Source organism: Ambystoma mexicanum, chromosome 13, assembly GCF_040938575.1.
Source record: "Ambystoma mexicanum isolate Mex_15411 chromosome 13, UKY_AmexF1_1, whole genome shotgun sequence".
Lineage (NCBI taxonomy): Eukaryota > Metazoa > Chordata > Amphibia > Caudata > Ambystomatidae > Ambystoma > Ambystoma mexicanum.
The window spans coordinates 816,487,945-816,505,398 of record NC_090938.1 but is presented as its reverse complement, the minus strand read 5'-3'; positions in this window follow the sequence as shown (position 1 = coordinate 816,505,398).

The window sequence follows — 17,454 nt, the reverse complement described above, 5'->3', positions numbered from 1 at the left end:
TTACACCCCCCCTGCCCCCACAGCAGAGGGCAAGAGCCTTGGGAAATGCAGCACCTGTAACGCTCACCTGATTCTCGCAGAGGCGCCGGTCTTGACTGGGCGACTACCGTATCTTCAAAGGTGATGTGTAGCACCCGGTTGGCTCTTTGGGCTGGACCTCTGTGCACTGTATGCCTGACGTGTAGAGTAAGATGTCTTAGGTAAGTGAATGCCGAGCTCTCCATCTGCCTCGGGGCAGGGTGCTGTAACCAGTTTCTTCACTGGATAGGTAGCGCAGGACTCTTGACTTCAGAGGACTGCTGTCCGTCGTTTACTGCACGAACGGTAAGTTTCGAGTCATTCAAATGTCTTTAAAGTCTTTAGTAATGATGTCTCTTGTTTTGCAGGGTTCCGGCGATGGCGGATGACGGGCTGAAGTGAGTTGAAGATGGAGCCCGTGTGATGAATAGAAGCGCCTGGAAGCACGTAAGTAAGCGCTTGTTGCCTGCTTCACTATGCGCTCTAACTGTCTTTTTATTTTGCAGGTACGAGTTCGGAGCGGCTGCAGGGTGCCGGAATACCCACTGGATTAGATGTGGAAAGGAGTAATGGCACGTGAGTATTAAAGTTCCCCAATGTCTTTAAACGCACCTTGTTTTGTCTTTCAGATGCGGGATGCAGCGCCGAAGGCCTCCGGAGCGTGCAAAGAGTTGGTAAACTTTTGTCTTTCAGATGCCGGAATGCTAACCTGTTCTTTCTTGTCTTTATAGGTGTTGCTGAAGACTGGATTCAGGATGGTAAGCCTTTGCCTTTCAGATGCCGGAATGCTTACCTGTTCTTTCTTGTCTTTATAGGTGTTGCTGAAGACTGGATTCAGGATGGTAAGCCTTTTTCCTTAGGCCCAGGACCGGATGCAGAAGACACGATGAGCGTTCTGCTGCAGAGGTTGCAGAATAACGCAAAGCAAGATTCATCCACCGGGTGTGGTTTAAATAGCCTCCTGTAGTGCTTAGGTGTCTCCTTCCACAGCCACGCCTAAGTAAGAAAAGAGTTCCTGGTAAGAAAAGAGTTCCTGCCTTCCAGAAGAGTTCCAGTGTTCTGAATCTAGGGAGTGGCTCCAGCCCCACCCAACAGGAAAAGTAGTTCCAAACAGAAGAGGATCAGAGGCTCAACTGGCAGGCAAGTAAGCAGCATGGTCTGCTGAAGGTAAGTCCACCCAAGCATTATGAGCCCGGCGCTTCCAGCGCTGGGACTGGGCATATTTATGAGCCTGGTGCCACTGGCGCCAGGACTGGGTCCAAAAGGTCCCAATTGGGACTGGTTGGCACTCGGAACCTGGGTTATGGATCTGCTTCCAAGGGAGTTGGGAAAACCCTGACCTTTTGGAAGCAGAGATCATGACAGTACCCCCCTTAAGGCCCCTCCCAAACCGGGCTTCTCCGGGGGTTTTGGCTTGTCAGGAAATGTTCGGTGAAATCTTTTGATTAGGCGAGGAGCGTGGACATATTCAGCAGGTTCCCAGGATCTCTCTTGGGGGCCGTAGCCTTTCCAGTCAATTAGGTAGAATAGTTTAGATTTGGAGATCTTGGAGTCCAGAATGCTTTTGACTTCAAACTCGAGTTCTCCATCCACTAGGATAGGTTTTGGAGATTTGGTTAGTCGGGTTTGAGGTTGCACGGGTTTTAATAGAGAGACATGGAAGACCGGATGTATCTTCATGTGCGGGAGCAAGTCCAACTTGACCGCTACTGGGTTTACTATGGTAGTGATGGAATAGGGACCAAGGTATCTTGGGTTGAATGTGCGTGGCCCTTTTAGAGATAGATATTTGGTGGATAACCAGACTTGATCCCCTACTTGATAGTGAGGGGCTTCCTTCCGATGTTGATCTGCTCCTTTCTTGTATTGTTCTTTAGCCCTTTGAAGGTGAGAAACAGCTTCCTTAAAGGCTTGGGTGATTGTAGAATGCAGGTAGTCTACTGCTGGTGTTTCAAGATCTTGGAGGGGATCCAACTCCGAGGTTCGAGGGTGACTGCCGTACAAAAGAAAAAACGGGGTTTTCCCAGTTCCCGAATGGACAGAGTTATTGTAGGCATACTCGGCTATCCAAAGGATATCTTTCCAAGTTTTTTCAGTTTGTTGCAGCATGCAGCGTAAATACTGTTCCAGAGTTTGATTGGTCCTCTCGGTTTGTCCGTCGGTCTGAGGGTGGTGACTGGTCGATAGTCTCACATCAATTTGAGCCGACCGACAGCAACTTCGCCAAAAATGAGAAATAAATTGACTACCTCGATCCGAAATTAGAACCGAAGGAAAACCGTGCAGTCGGACGATGTTTTCGAGAAATTCTCGGGCCAGAGTTGCTGCTGTTGGCAAGCCTTTGAGCGGAATGAAATGCGCCATCTTGGAGAATAAGTCCACGATTACTAGAATCGTATTGTATCCGGAGCATGGAGGTAGATCGGTGATGAAGTCCATAGAAAGCGTATGCCAAGGGCGAGGTGGGATGTCAATAGGGCGTAAGAGGCCTGCGGGTCTTTCCTTTTGACTCTTGTTTTGGGCGCATACTCCACAGGACATTATAAAGTCTCTGATATCTTTTTTCCAAGACGGCCACCAGAAGTAGCGCTTGATCTTTTCTGAGGTCTTGGCTATACCGGGATGACCTTCCATTAAAGAGTCGTGATAACAAGAGATTACTTTTTTCTGTAAATCTGTGCTGGGTAGGTATAATCGTTCTTGGAAATACAATAAGTTGTCCTTTACTGCAAAGTCCTTTCCCTGCAGATGCCAATTCTGTATGTCTGCTGGAGTTACAAGTTGCCTGGCTTTATCCTTAACTTCCTCTATGGATTCTGTGGCGATTACACCCAGAATTCTTTGTTCGGGAATGATTGGTACAGGTTTAGGGTTGACCAAGTGTTCTTCCACTCCCATCCGAGAAAGGGCATCGGCTTTACCGTTCTTTGTACCAGGTCGATAGGTAATTATGAAGTCAAACTCGGCAAAGAATAATGCCCAACGGAGTTGTCTAGAGGATTGGGCTTTTGCGGTTTTCAAATATTGCAGGTTTCGGTGATCCGTAATCACAGTAACGGTGTGTCGGGCCCCCAGCAGATAATGCCGCCAAGCCTTAAAGGCAGACTTGATAGCCAGAAGTTCCTTGTCAGTAATCGTGCAATTGATTTCAGGATGCGAGAATTTGCGGGACCAAAATGCCACGGGATGCAACTGATTGGTTACCGGGTCCTTTTGTGATAGAACTGCCCCCATGGCAAGGCTTGAAGCATCAGTTTCCACGATGTAGGGGAGTTCGGGGCGAGGGTGTTTTAAGATTGGTGCAGAGATAAATTTAGTCTTCAAATCCTGGAAAGCTTGTTCCGCCTCGGTAGACCATTCAAAACGTTTGTTTTTCTTTAACAAGGCAGTGATGGGCTGGACTATTCGAGAGAATTCGGGGATAAACCTGCGGTAAAAGTTAGCGAAGCCTAACATGCTTTGCACACCTTTTACGGAGGATGGTGATGGCCATTTGAGAACTGCATCGACCTTCTTTGAATCCATACGCACTCCGCCAGGTGATAATATGAATCCCAAGAATTCAACTTCAGTCACGTTGAAAACACATTTTTCCAACTTAGCGAAAAGTTTGTGTTGACGCAATCTTTCGAGGACCATTTTCACATGTTTCCGATGTTCAGATTCCGATGAAGAATAAACGAGGATGTCGTCAATGTAAACAACAACACATACATCTATGAGCTCTCTGAGGACATCGTTCATAAAATATTGAAAGGCGGCCGGGGCATTGCAAAGTCCGAAGGGCATGACCTGATATTCAAATAGCCCATACTTGGTGCGGAAGGCCGTCTTCCATTCATCGCCCTCTTTTACTCGTACCAAGTGGTAAGCTCCTCTAAGATCCAGCTTTGTATATATGCATGCTTTTCTGACTTGGTCCAGGAGTTCAGGGATCAAAGGTAACGGATATCTATTCTTAACGGTGATCTGGTTCAGGGAGCGATAATCGATACAAGTTCTAAGGTCTCCTTCCTTTTTCTTGACTTACTAGCGTCACCTCTTGAGTGGTATGCGTTACTGGCCCGGAGGCTATCTCCGTACCATCCACCGTAGTAATGACGTCCTTTACAGCCTTGGGAAAAAGAGTTAGATTCATCCTCAAAACCATTTCATGATCCACATAATTGCCGATGGCACCGCTGTCGACGTAAGCTTCAATTGCATGTAATCGATCCGGATTATCAGGGCTAATGAGGACCATAGGTATCACGAAATGCGAGGTCACGGAACTGGTTTTCACGCTCGGCAAGAGGACCTCTATTCTTGTCGGGCGAGGTCGTTTCCCTGCTCAGAGTTTGTAACTTTGGTAACTGCAGCTCCTACTGCCTTCCTGGCAGGTTTCACCCGACAGTCTCGAAGAAAGTGCCCTGAGTTTCCGCAATATAGGCATAATTGCAACTGTTTCCTCCTTTCCCGCTCCCTTTGTGTTAGAGGACCTTTCAGACCCCCTATTTGCATGGGTTCCCCGGAGTCTACTCCTTTGGAAGGAGTTGGCGGTTTGGAAAATACTCGAGCATCAAACTTGGAACGATCGGCCTTCCTGTTCTGCAGCCTGTGATCTATTTGAACGACCAAGTCTATAAAATCCGAACAGTCTTGTGGGGGATTCACTACTTGGGCTAAAACGTCTTTGAGCTCTCCACGTAGACCTCTATAAAACAGCGTAATCCTTTTGTCCTCAGGCCATTGAGTTTCCACTATTAGTCTATTGAAAGATGCAATATAAGCCAAAAGGTCTTGATTACCCTGTCGCAACGAAAGAAGCTCATTGTCCAAGGCCTGCCCCTGTGAATGTCTTGCGAACAGTTTTTCCATACTAAGCTGAAAGGCTTGAAAATCATGGAGAACCGGATCATCTTGATTAACTAGAGGGATCGACCAGTCTGCCGCTGTTAGGCAGAAACCTGTGCAGTTCCCTTGGGGACCACTGCAAAAGATTTAAGACTACAGGTATAGCAGTAAACCCACTTGGTAGCAGTCTGCACCACCCAGATTTACCTGGTAGCTGTGGCTGAGCAGTCAGACTTCCCTCAAGAAGAGTTAGGCAGTATGTAAAGTATACACCATAGGTACTCAAATACAATAGCACAAGCAAACACTGACCAGAGCTTGGTTTCAAAAGTATATAGTTATTTATTTATTAAACACACATAAGTTGAAATCACTCTAGCAAAATATAGTAAAAACACTTCAAACACAGTTATAATGAAAGCAGTTTCAACCCTTATTCCTATCTAGACAACTCTAGGTTAACACCACATAATTAAAACAGAGGTGAGCGCTTAACGTTAGATGACACTCTAGTAGGTTCAAGAAAGGGGTAAAAAGAAACAGAAATGGGTTAAACACACCACTCTAAGGTCCAGAACACTTGCAATAGGCTCAAAGAAGCACAAAGTCACAGGTGAGCAAAAGTCACTAGGCAGGGCCCACTCTTAGAGTAGCCGGAGCGAAAATGTGCCCAAGATCACACTGTTATTAGGGATTCAAAGTCTTGCAAAGAGTTAGAAAGAGTTTAGAGTGGCTTAGAAAGTTTAGCCAGGGTGTTCCAGGCACTCCCAGGTTCGAAAGCCGGGGGCTAAATCTACCCCGTACAGTCGGTGGCAAGGGAAGCCAGGCGGAACACGGTACCTTAAGCGGAAAGGATCCTCCAGCGGTGGCAGTTGTTCCAGGCAGTGGCAGCAAGGCTCGACGTCGGTCAGGGGAGAAGAAGTTCTCGCTGAAGAGCAGAAGAAGAGGGTCGTTGCACTGCCCGGGAAGAAACCAGCCGCGGAGTCCTCCGGTTAAAGGGTTGTACCGACTTTCGTGGTTGGGGTAAAAGTGGTGGGGTTCCGGTTGCCGGGGTGCTTGGCACTGGCAAGGCGGCCACGAGATACCTCGAGAAGCGGAAAGAAGGTGAAAACCGGTTGTCCCCACCAGTCAAGGGAAGGAGCCACTCCGTTAAGAGTTCTCCTCGGTCGTCGGGAAAAGTGGTGAGACGGTTCAGCAGGGCTCCACCGGGTGGTGTCGTCGAAGCAGGTCGGCTCAGCTCTTCCCTCGTCGGATTCTTGGTCCTGTGGCGACTTCTAAAGTTCCAGTCCCCAAAGCCCTGCTTTTATGCAGCAAACCCCCATTCACCCAGCCTAGCTGTCACTCAAACATGCTAAGTGGTGAGCCGGCCGGCTCACCACTTGGGCCAATCAGGACGGAGTGCGACTTGAGTTACCAAGGTAACTCAGTCCAGGGTGCCTAAATCCCCCTCCACCCCTCCTAAGTACCCCAGACAGAGTGGCACCACTTTGGAGGGCTTCTGTGGAGAAGTCCGCCAAAAGTGGAACAAAGGGCTCCACTTTGGGTCAGAGTTACAGAGGCGAACGCCAACGCCATTTTAGAATCAAGTTTTGGCACAAAGTCCCAACCGGAGTTATAATAATAAATATATAAACCGGCGGTATGTTTAAGGCTACCGTAAATAAATAATTAAATGTGTTAGCCTAAAACAATGGGAAATCCCATAGGGAAATATTCGCGGTCGAATATAAAAAGTAGTTTCCACTGCCACCAGCCAAAACTCGATCAGGGGGGACGGAGACGTGCCCCCTCGACTAACAGACCCTGGGGCAATCGAATTGCCCCAGCCAGTACGTCCACAATATGATGGTTTGTACTGGTTCTGTTCAGGATTCAAGACTAGCAAAGTCTTTGGTGACTTTACATGCCCTGGGAGACAGTAGTCAGTCCCAGGGTATGGAGTCTATGTTGGGGAGTCCCTAGGACACCCCTGGGTCACGGCACCGAGGGTGCTGTGTAACCCACATCACAAAAATACATGAGGCCCTATGGAGTAAAAGACCCCATAGCCCATTCAACACAAGGTTTAACCAAGAAAACACACTTCAACATGTCCAAGAGTGAGGGTAAAAGAGTCTCACTCTTGGCAGGAGAAAAAAAAGAAACCCCAGAAATCCAGCAAAGCTGCTGGGGGACTCACCAGGTAGGGAAATTCAGCCTAAACAGAGAATTCTCCCTAACAGCCGCATTGCCACTAAGGTACGAAAGTACAAAAGCTACTTTTGCTTGATCAGTTGGAAAGGCTGCTGGCCGGCATAAGAAGTGCAACCGGCACTGATTGATAAATACTGCAAACCTCTTTGGGTCACCAGAAAATCGTTCGGGCGGAGCCAGAGGTACATTCCCAGGTAGGTTGATCTGCACTGGATTCATAGAGGATGTTGAAGGAAGATTTGCCCCTGATGCGGGTAACGGGGTCTGTCCGGCTTGTGACTGTAGCACTTGTCTAGCAAGATTGTCTGTTCTCTCCTTGGAAATAATGAGTTCCCTTCTTAGAGCATTCGTTTCCTGACGAGCTGCATGCACTTCTGCCCTTAGTTCCCCAAGTAACCGGGCTAGGGGGTCAGTATCCGAGGTTTCCATAGCGCCTGGGCGAGAGTTTTGCGGTAGGCTTTGCGTTCTGTAACGCTCACCTGATTCTCGCAGAGGCGCCGGTCTTGACTGGGTGACTACCGTATCTTCAAAGGTGATGTGTAGCACCCGGTTGGCTCTTTGGGCTGGACCTCTGTGCACTGTATGCCTGACGTGTAGAGTAAGATGTCTTAGGTAAGTGAATGCCGAGCTCTCCATCTGCCTCGGGGCAGGGTGCTGTAACCAGTTTCTTCACTGGATAGGTAGCGCAGGACTCTTGACTTCAGAGGACTGCTGTCCGTCGTTTACTGCACGAACGGTAAGTTTCGAGTCATTCAAATGTCTTTAAAGTCTTTAGTAATGATGTCTCTTGTTTTGCAGGGTTCCGGCGATGGCGGATGACGGGCTGAAGTGAGTTGAAGATGGAGCCCGTGTGATGAATAGAAGCGCCTGGAAGCACGTAAGTAAGCGCTTGTTGCCTGCTTCACTATGCGCTCTAACTGTCTTTTTATTTTGCAGGTACGAGTTCGGAGCGGCTGCAGGGTGCCGGAATACCCACTGGATTAGATGTGGAAAGGAGTAATGGCACGTGAGTATTAAAGTTCCCCAATGTCTTTAAACGCACCTTGTTTTGTCTTGCAGATGCGGGATGCAGCGCCGAAGGCCTCCGGAGCGTGCAAAGAGTTGGTAAACTTTTGTCTTTCAGATGCCGGAATGCTAACCTGTTCTTTCTTGTCTTTATAGGTGTTGCTGAAGACTGGATTCAGGATGGTAAGCCTTTGCCTTTCAGATGCCGGAATGCTAACCTGTTCTTTCTTGTCTTTATAGGTGTTGCTGAAGACTGGATTCAGGATGGTAAGCCTTTTTCCTTAGGCCCAGGACCGGATGCAGAAGACACGATGAGCGTTCTGCTGCAGAGGTTGCAGAATAACGCAAAGCAAGATTCATCCACCGGGTGTGGTTTAAATAGCCTCCTGTAGTGCTTAGGTGTCTCCTTCCACAGCCACGCCTAAGTAAGAAAAGAGTTCCTGGTAAGAAAAGAGTTCCTGCCTTCCAGAAGAGTTCCAGTGTTCTGAATCTAGGGAGTGGCTCCAGCCCCACCCAACAGGAAAAGTAGTTCCAAACAGAAGAGGATCAGAGGCTCAACTGGCAGGCAAGTAAGCAGCATGGTCTGCTGAAGGTAAGTCCACCCAAGCATTATGAGCCCGGCGCTTCCAGCGCTGGGACTGGGCATATTTATGAGCCTGGTGCCACTGGCGCCAGGACTGGGTCCAAAAGGTCCCAATTGGGACTGGTTGGCACTCGGAACCTGGGTTATGGATCTGCTTCCAAGGGAGTTGGGAAAACCCTGACCTTTTGGAAGCAGAGATCATGACAGCACCTCTGCATGATCATAGATACCCAGCTCTCTCCTCCACTGTGGCCTGCCACCATAGGCCCTACACCACTCACCCCCCACAGCAGAGGGCAAGAGCCTTGGGGAATGCAGCACCTCTGCATGATCATAGATACCCAGCTCTCCCCTCCACTGTGGCCTGCCACCATAGACCCTGCACCCTCCCCCACAGCAGAGGACAAGAGCCTTGGGAAATGCAGCACCTCTGCATGATCATAGATACCCAGCTCTCTCCTCCACTGTGGCCAGCCACCAGAGACCCCCCACACCCTCACATCATAGGACAAGAGCCTTGGGAAATGCAGCACCTCTCCATGATCATAGATACCCAGCTCTCTCCTCCCCAGTGGCCTGCCCCCAGAGACCCCACACCCCCCCCCCCACAGCAGAGGGAAAGTGCCTTAGGAAATGCAGCACCTCTGCATGATCATAGATACCCAGCTCTCTCCTCCACTGTGGACTGCCATCAAAGGCCCTACGCCCCCCTCCCCCCACAGCAGAGGGCAAGAGCCTTGGGAAATGCAGCACCTCTGCATGATCATAGATACCCAGCTCTCTCCTCCACTGTGGCCTGCCATCAAAGGCCCTACGCCCCCCTCCCCCCACAGCAGAGGGCAAGTGCCTTGGGAAATGCAGCACCTCTGCATGATCATAGATACCCAGCTCTCTCCTCCACCCAGGCCTGCCACCAACGACTCTACACCCCCCTCCCCCCACAGCAGAGGGCAAGAGCCTTGGGAAATGCAGCACCTCTGCATGATCATAGATACCCAGCTCTCTCCTCCACTGTGGTCTGCCACCAGAGACCCCACACCCCACAGCAGAGGGTAAGAGCCTTGGGAAATGCAGCACCTCTGCGTGATCATAGATACCCAGCTCTCTCCTCCACCGTGGCCTGCCACCAGAGACCCTACACCCACCCCCACAGCAGAGGGCAAGAGCCCTGGGAAATGCAGCACCTCTGCATGATCATATATACCCAGCTCTCTCCTCCACTGTGGCCTGCTCCCAGAGACACGACAACCCCTCTCCCCCCACAGCAGAGGGCAAGAGCCTCGGGAAATGCAGCACCTCTGAATGATCATAGATACCCAGCTCTCTCCTCCCCTTTGGCCTGCCACCAGAGACACCACACACCCCCTCCCCCCACAGCAGAGGGCAAGAGCCTTGGGAAATGCAGCACCTCTGCAAGATCATAGATACCCAGCTCTCTCCTACCCTGTGGACTGCCACCAGAGACCTCACACCCCACTCCCCCCACAGCAGAGGGCAAGAGCCTTGGGAAATGCAGCACCTCTGCATGATCATAGATACCCAGCTCTCCCCTCCACTGTGGCCTGCCACCAAAGACACTACACCCCCCCCACAGCAGAGCGCAAGAGCCTTGGGAAATGCAGCACCTCTGCATGATCATAGATACCCAGCTCTCTCCTCCCCTGTGGCCTGCCACCAGAGACACCACACCCCCCTCCCCCCACATCAGAGGGCCGGAGCCTTGGGAAATGCAGCACCTCTGCATGATCATAGATACCCAGCTCTCTCCTCCACTGTGGCCTGCCACCAGAGACCCCACAGCCCCTCTCCCCCACGGCAAAGGGCAAGAGCCTGGGGAAATGCAGCACCTCTGCATGATCATAGATACCCAGCTCTCCACACCACTGTGGCCTGCCACCATAGACCCTGCCTCCTCCCCCACAGCAGAGGGCAAGAGCCTTGGGAAATGCAGCACCTCTTCATGATCATAGATACCCAGCTCTCCCCTCCACTGTGGCCTGCCACCAGAGGCCCTACACCCCCCTCGCCCCACAGCCGAGGGTAAGAGCCTTGGGAAATGCAGCACCTCTGCATGATCATAGATACCCAGCTCTCTCCTCCCCTGTGGCCTGCCACCAGAGACACCACACCCCCCTCCCCCCACGGCAAAGGGCAAGAGCCTGGGGAAATGCAGCACCTCTGCATGATCATAGATACCCAGCTCTCCCCTCCACTGTGGCCTGCCACCATATACCCTGCCTCCTCCCCCACAGCAGAGGGCAAGAGCCTTGGGAAATGCAGCACCACTTCATGATCATAGATACCCAGCTCTCCCCTCCACTGTGGCCTGCCACCATAGACCCTGCACCCTCCCCCACAGAAGAGGACAACAGCCTTGGGAAATGCCGCACCTCTGCATGATCATAGATACCCAGCTCTCCCCTCCACTGTGGCCTGCCACCGGAGACCCCCCAGCCCCTCACAGCAGAGGGCAAGAGCCTTGGGAAATGCAGCACCTCTGCATGATCATAGATACCCAGCTCTCCCCTCCACTATGGCCTGCAACCACAGGCCCTACACCCCCCTCCCCCACAGCAGAGGGCAAGTGCCTTGGGAAATGCAGCACCTCTCCATGATCATAGATACCCAGCTCTCTCCTCCACTGTGGCCTGCCACCAGAGACCCCACACCCCCCATCCCTCCACAGCAGAGGGTAAGAGCCTTGGGAAATGCAGCACCTCTGCATGATCATAGATACCCAGCTCTCTCCTCCACTGTGGCCTGCAACCAGAGACCCCACACCCCCCATCCCTCCACAGCAGAGTGTAAGAACCTTGGGAAATGCAGCACCTCTGCATGATCATAGATACCCAGCTCTCTCCTCCATTGTGGCCTGCCACCAAAGGCCCTACGCCCCCTCCCCCCACAGCAGAGGGCAAGAGCCTTGGGAAATGCAGCACCTCTGCATGATCATCGATACCCAGCTCTCCTCCACTGTGGCCTGCCACCAGAGACCCCACACCCCCCCATCCCTCCACAGCAGAGGGTAAGAGCCTTGGGAAATGCAGCACCTCTGCATGATCATAGATACCCAGCTCTCTCCTCCATTGTGGCCAGCCACCAGAGACCCGGCACTCCCCTCACCCACAGCAGAGGGCAAGAGCCTTGGGAAATGCAGCACCTCTGCATGATCATAGATACCCAGCTCTCTCCTCCACTGTGGCCTGCAACCAGAGACCTCGCACCCCCTTCCCCCACAGCAGAGGGCAAAAGCCTTGGGAAATGCAGCACCTCTGCATGATCATAAATACCCAGCTCTCCCCTCCACTGTGGCCTGCCACCAGAGACCCCACACGCCCCTCCCCCACAGCAGAAGGCAAGAGCCTTGGGAAATGCAGCACCTCTGCATGATCATAGATACCCAGCTCTCCCCTCCACTGTAGCCTGCCACCAGAGACCCCACACCACCCCTCCTCCCACAGCAGAGGGCAAGAGCCTTGAGAAATGCAGCACCTCTGCATGATCATAGTTACCCAGCTCTCTCCTCCACTGTGGCCAGCCACCAGAGACCCGGCACTACCCTCACCCACAGCAGAGGGCAAGAGCCTTGGGAAATGCAGCACCTCTGCATGATCATAGATACCCAGCTCTCTCCTCCACTGTGGCCTGCCACCATAGGCCCTACTCCACTCGCCCCCCACAGCAGAGGGCAAGAGCCTTGGGGAATGCAGCACCTCTGCATGATCATAGATACCCAGCTCTCTCCTCCACTGTGGCCTGCCACCAGAGACCCCCCACCCGCTACCCCTCACAGCAGAGGGCAAGTGCCTTGGGAAATGCAGCACCTCTGCATGATCATAGGTACCCAGCTCTCTCCTCCACTATGGCCTGCAACCAGAGACCCCACACCCCCTCCCCCAACAGCAGAGGACAAGAGCCTTGGGAAATGCAGCACCTCTGCATGATCATAGATACCCAGCTCTCTCCTCCACCCAGGCCTGCCACCAACGACTCTACACCGCCCTCCCCCCACAGCAGAGGGCAAGAGCCTTGGGAAATGCAGCACCTCTGCATGATCATAGATACCCATCTCTCTCCTCCACTGTGGTCTGCCACCAGAGACCCCACACCCCACAGCAGAGCGCAAGAGCCTTGGGAAATGCAGCACCTCTGCGTGATCATAGATACCCAGCTCTCTCCTCCACCGTGGCCTGCCACCAGAGACCCTACACCCACCCCCACAGCAGAGGGCAAGAGCCTTGGGAAATGCAGCACCTCTGCATGATCATAGATACCCAGCTCTCTCCTCCACTGTGGTCTGCCACCAGAGACCCCACACCCCACAGCAGAGGGTAAGAGCCTTGGGAAATGCAGCACCTCTGCGTGATCATAGATACCCAGCTCTCCCCTCCACTGTGGCCTGCCACCAAAGACCCTACACCCCCCCCCCACAGCAGAGGGCAAAAGCCTTGGGAAATGCAGCACCTCTGCATGATCATAGATACCCAGCTCTCTCCTCCACTGTGGCCAGCCACCAGAGACCCGGCACTCCCCTCACCCACAGCAGAGGGCAAGAGCCTTGGGAAATGCAGCACCTCTGCATGATCATTGATACCCATCTCTCACCTCCACTGTGGCCTGCCACCATAGGCCCTACTCCACTCGCCCCCCACAGCAGAGGGCAAGAGCCTTGGGGAATGCAGCACCTCTGCATGATCATAGATACCTAGCTCTCTCCTCCACTGTGGCCTGCCACCAAAGACCGCCCCCCCCCCACAGCAGAGGGCAAGAGCCTTGGGAAATGCAGCACCTCTGCATGATCAGATACCCAGCTCTCTCCTCCCCTGTGGCCTGCCACCAGAGACCCCACACCCCCTCTCCCCCACGGCAAAGGGCAAGAGCCTGGGGAAATGCAGCACCTCTGCATGATCATAGATACCCAGCTCTCCCCTCCACTGTGGACTGCCACCATAGACCCTGCCTCCTCCCCCACAGCAGAGGGCATGAGCCTTGGGAAATGTAGCACCTCTGCATTATCATAGATACCCAGCTCTCCCCTCCACTGTGGCCTGCCACCAGAGACCTTACACCCCCCTGCCCCCACAGCAGAGGGCAAGAGCCTTGGGAAATGCAGCACCTCTGCATGATCATAGATACCCAGCTCTCTCCTCCACTGTGGCCTGCCACCATAGGCCCTACACCACTCACCCCCCACAGCAGAGGGCAAGAGCCTTGGGGAATGCAGCACCTCTGCATGATCATAGATACCCAGCTCTCCCCTCCACTGTGGCCTGCCACCATAGACCCTGCACCCTCCCCCACAGCAGAGGACAAGAGCCTTGGTAAATGCAGCACCTCTCCATGATCATAGATACCCAGCTCTCTCCTCCCCTGTGGCCTGCCACCAGAGACCCCACACCCCCCTCCCCCCCACAGCAGAGGGAAAGTGCCTTAGGAAATGCAGCACCTCTGCATGATCATAGATACCCAGCTCTCTCCTCCACTGTGGCCTGCCACCAAAGGCCCTACGCCCCCCTCCCCCCACAGCAGAGGGCAAGAGCCTTGGGAAATGCAGCACCTCTGCATGATCATAGATACCCAGCTCTCTCCTCCACTGTGGCCTGCCACCAGAGACCCCCCACTCGCTACCCCTCACAGCAGAGGGCAAGTGCCTTGGGAAATGCAGCACCGCTGCAGGATCATAGGTACCCAGCTCTCTCCTCCACTATGGCCTGCAACCAGAGACCCCACACCCCCATCCCCCAACAGCAGAGGGCAAGAGCCTTGGGAAATGCAGCACCTCTGCATGATCATAGATACCCAGCTCTCTCCTCCACCCAGGCCTGCCACCAACGACTCTACACCCCCCTCCCCCCACAGCAGAGGGCAAGAGCCTTGGGAAATGCAGCACCTCTGCATGATCATAGATACCCAGCTCTCTCCTCCACTGTGGTCTGCCACCAGAGACCCCACACCCCACAGCAGAGGGTAAGAGCCTTGGGAAATGCAGCACCTCTGCGTGATCATAGATACCCAGCTCTCTCCTCCACCGTGGCCTGCCACCAGAGACCCTACACCCACCCCCACAGCAGAGGGCAAGAGCCCTGGGAAATGCAGCACCTCTGCATGATCATATATACCCAGCTCTCTCCTCCACTGTGGCCTGCTCCCAGAGACACGACAACCCCTCTCCCCCCACAGCAGAGGGCAAGAGCCTTGGGAAATGCAGCACCTCTGCATGATCATAGATACCCAGCTCTCTCCTCCCCTTTGGCCTGCCACCAGAGACACCACACACCCCCTCCCCCCACAGCAGAGGGCAAGAGCCTTGGGAAATGCAGCACCTCTGCAAGATCATAGATACCCAGCTCTCTCCTACCCTGTGGCCTGCCACCAGAGACCTCACACCCCACTCCCCCCACAGCAGAGGGCAAGAGCCTTGGGAAATGCAGCACCTCTGCATGATCATAGATACCCAGCTCTCTCCTCCACTGTGGCCAGCCACCAGAGACCCGGCACTCCCCTCACCCACAGCAGAGGGCAAGAGCCTTGGGAAATGCAGCACCTTTGCATGATCATAGATACCCAGCTCTCTCCTCCACTGTGGCCAGCCACCAGAGACCCGGCACTCCCCTCACCCACAGCAGAGGGCAAGAGCCTTGGGAAATGCAGCACCTCTGCATGATCATAGATACCCAGCTCTCTCCTCCACTGTGGCCTGCCACCAGAGGCCCTACACCACTCGCCCCCCACAGCAGAGGGCAAAAGCCTTGGGGAATGCAGCACCTCTGCATGATCATAGATACCCAGCTCTCTCCTCCACTGTGGCCTGCCACCAAAGACCGCCCTCCCCCCCCCCACAGCAGAGGGCAAGAGCCTTGGGAAATGCAGCAACTCTGCATGATCATAGATACCCAGCTCTCTCCTCCCCTGTGGCCTGCCACCAGAGACCCCACACCCCCTCTCCCCCACGGCAAAGGGCAAGAGCCTGGGGAAATGCAGCACCTCTGCATGATCATAGATACCCAGCTCTCCCCTCCACTGTGGCCTGCCACCATAGACCCTGCCTCCTCCCCCACAGCAGAGGGCAAGAGCCTTGGGAAATGCAGCACCTCTTCATGATCATAGATACCCAGCTCTCCCCTCCACTGTGGCCTGCCACCAGAGGCCCTACACCCCCATCGCCCCACAGCCGAGGGTAAGAGCCTTGGGAAATGCAGCACCTCTGCATGATCATAGATACCCAGCTCTCTCCTCCCCTGTGGCCTGCCACCAGAGACACCACACCCCCCTCCCCCCACAGCAAAGGGCAAGAGCCTGGGGAAATGCAGCACCTCTGCATGATCATAGATACCCAGCTCTCCCCTCCACTGTGGCCTGCCACCATATACCCTGCCTCCTCCCCCACAGCAGAGGGCAAGAGCCTTTGGGAAATGCAGCACCACTTCATGATCATAGATACCCAGCTCTCCCCTCCACTGTGGCCTGCCACCATAGACCCTGCACCCTCCCCCACAGAAGAGGACAACAGCCTTGGGAAATGCCGCACCTCTGCATGATCATAGATACCCAGCTCTCCCCTCCACTGTGGCCTGCCACCAGAGACCCCCCACCCCCTCACAGCAGAGGGCAAGAGCCTTGGGAAATGCAGCACCTCTGCATGATCATAGATACCCAGCTCTCTCCTCCACTGTGGCCTGCAACCAGAGGCCCTACACCCCCCTCCCCCACAGCAGAGGGCAAGAGCCTTGGGAAATGCAGCACCTCTGCATGCTCATAGATACCCAGCTCTCTCCTCCACTGTGGCCTGCCACCAGAGACCCCACACCCCCTCTCCCCCACGGCAAAGGGCAAGAGCCTGGGGAAATGCAGCACCTCTGCATGATCATAGATACCCAGCTCTCCCCTCCACTGTGGCCTGCCACCATAGACCCTGCCTCCTCCCCCACAGCAGAGGGCATGAGCCTTGGGAAATGCAGCACCTCTGCATGATCATAGATACCCAGCTCTCCCCTCCACTGTGGCCTGCCACCAGAGACCTTACACCCCCCTGCCCCCACAGCAGAGGGCAAGAGCCTTGGGAAATGCAGCACCTCTGCATGATCATAGATACCCAGCTCTCTCCTCCACTGTGGCCTGCCACCATAGGCCCTACACCACTCACCCCCCACAGCAGAGGGCAAGAGCCTTGGGGAATGCAGCACCTCTGCATGATCATAGATACCCAGCTCTCCCCTCCACTGTGGCCTGCCACCATAGACCCTGCACCCTCCCCCACAGCAGAGGACAAGAGCCTTGGGAAATGCAGCACCTCTGCATGATCATAGATACCCAGCTCTCTCCTCCACTGTGGCCAGCCACCAGAGACCCCCCACACCCTCACATCATAGGACAAGAGCCTTGGGAAATGCAGCACCTCTCCATGATCATAGATACCCAGCTCCCTCCTCCCCAGTGGCCTGCCCCCAGAGACCCCACACCCCCCTCCCCCCCACAGCAGAGGGAAAGTGCCTTAGGAAATGCAGCACCTCTGCATGATCATAGATACCCAGCTCTCTCCTCCACTGTGGCCTGCCATCAAAGGCCCTACGCCCCCCTCCCCCCACAGCAGAGGGCAAGAGCCTTGGGAAATGCAGCACCTCTGCATGATCATAGATACCCAGCTCTCTCCTCCACTGTGGCCTGCCATCAAAGGCCCTACGCCCCCCTCCCCCCACAGCAGAGGGCAAGAGCCTGGGGAAATGCAGCACCTCTGCATGATCATAGACACCCAGCTCTCTCCTCCCCTGTGGCCTGCCACCAGAGACACCACACCCCCCTCCCCCCACGGAAAAGGGCAAGAG